This window comes from Littorina saxatilis, linkage group LG14 (assembly GCF_037325665.1).
Source record: "Littorina saxatilis isolate snail1 linkage group LG14, US_GU_Lsax_2.0, whole genome shotgun sequence".
Lineage (NCBI taxonomy): Eukaryota > Metazoa > Mollusca > Gastropoda > Littorinimorpha > Littorinidae > Littorina > Littorina saxatilis.
Genome location: NC_090258.1, coordinates 18,774,100 through 18,776,426, shown reverse-complemented (window position 1 = coordinate 18,776,426; position 2,327 = coordinate 18,774,100).

Here is a 2,327-nt window from a genome sequence, read left to right as displayed (position 1 = left end):
ACTGGCACTATAGCAGCTGCGTGTACCAAAGATGGATCAACATTTAGAAACTAACAGAGGCACAGTCCCAAAAGACACAAATGTATCAATTGATACACATTATTTTGATTTGAAAAAAGATGTGCGTTAGTATATTCAGAAGAAAAAAAATCGTTGGAATGTATTTTTGATAGGCAGTTACACATTAGAAACATATTTGTGATAATGTTGGTTTTATTTTCACATCACGCTAGTGTACATTTGTTTTGAAAGGATACATTGTTTTAAACCAAGTAAAAGCCATGCCGGCTGGCATGGTGTGCTGGATTGTTAAAAAAAACAACAGTGCTTGAATTATCAGTCTGGCTTGCGAGCAAATATCTCGATGTTATTACCACTCCGTGCGTGAAAATTCAGTGTCACAGGTGTGCATAATTAGAGTATATGTTCACGCTACACAACAACGTACCTGTCCAGCGTGCAGAATGATGCTCTCCCTTTCTTTGCCGCACACTGTGTCTGAATAAAAGAACTGGTCACGTAGAGCGATATCAAAACATTCAGTCAATTGTTCAGCCTGAACAGGATGAAAGTTGCTTGTTAATTTCAATGCTTGTTATTCTCTCAGGTGCCAGGAGAAAGTTTTCGTATAAATCTCGCTTACTCCATTACACATGTCGAATGCATAAAGAGCGCTTACTCCCCTTTGGTTATTTGATATCAGCATTGAACTAAAAAGTCTTCATCGAGTCTCAGCCCTGTCTGACTGAAACTGTTTTGGCATCATGTCGTCACGCTCATAAGAAAAATACCTATCTCAGTGTTAAACATTTCTGTAGTAAAACTACAGGGGAAGCTACTGGAAGGGTATCTATCATGTGTTAGAAGTACAAACTCTCAGATCATCAGAAACCATTGCCACGGTAACGTAAGCAAAACTGCCGATCTCGTTTCTTGAGTCAGGCACTTTTTCTCAATGAAACAGGAAGACTTGTTTTGAGAATGTGAAAGTATGCAAAAGCTCTGTGTGGGTTGTTAAACAGTTTTGCTGATTAAAAATGTTGCTGTCAGCTTTTTTATCTCACGTTTATCCAGCTGTCACCGTTCGAGATAGGCAGTTTGCAACTTACAACTAAAATGAGATAGGCAGATTGTTCAGAAACAAAACAAAACGTTTTTTGCGTTTTTCTCAAAACATCCAAAAATGATATAGGCAATTATCTTATCCGTCGCGATATAACCTTGAACGGTTGAAAACGACGTTAAACACCAAATAAAGAAAGAAAAGAAAGAAATTATCTTATGAGCAGGAACAATAATATCGTGTGTATGCACAAAACGGATTTTCGCATTTTTGTTAACACAATATCCATTCAACCATAACGTAACCATTTGTTTTTATTCAGGAAAAAATAAGAATGCAAAGGGACTACTTTTGTGTCTGTTATTGCAATTTTAATTACAGGCAAACACTGTGACCCTCCACCACAGACGAGTCGCATGTCACCTTTACATGATTTTCATAGTTTTACATTTTTCTAAAGCGTTTTTTATGCTCTATCCAGTGGTGAAAACCGTTTTAGAAAAGAGCGAAAACTTTTTGAGTTATAAGCCTGTGAGTAAGGTGACCCTCACACAGTTACCAGACACCCCCCAGACTTATATTAAGTCTAGCGCAGAACCGCGCGAGGTGACATGCGACTCATTCCGTGGTGGAGGGTCACAAGTTTTGATTGTTTGTTTGTTGGTTCGTTCATGGGCTGACACTCCCACGGCTTTTACGTGTATGATCGTTTTTACCCCGCCATTTAGGCAGCCATACGCCGCTTTCGGGGGAGAAGTTTTGATTGAAAGCACACTCCTTCTCGTGAAAACTATTCGACTCACCATCTCAGATGTGGACAGGCCTTTACATGGGTTAAGACCATCCCTCCACTTGGTTACATCAATCAATGAGTCTTATATCGCGCATATTCCGTGGGTACAGTTCTAGGCGCTCTGCAGTGATGCCGTGTGAGATGAAATTTTATACGGCCAGTAGATTGCAGCCATTTCGGCGCATATTTACCTTTCACGGCCTATTATTCCAAGTCACACGGGTATAGGTAGACAATTATTAACTGTGCCAAGCAATTTTGCCAGGAAAGACCCTTTTGTCAATCGTGGGATCTTTAACGTGCACACCCAATGTAGTGTACACGGGGGGAGGTTCGGACACCGAAGAGAGTCTGCACACAAAGTTGACTGTGAAATAAATTTCCGCCGAACCTGGGATCGAACTCACGCTGACAGCGGCCAACTGAATACAAATCCAGCGCGCTACCAACTGAGCTATATCCCCGCCCCAT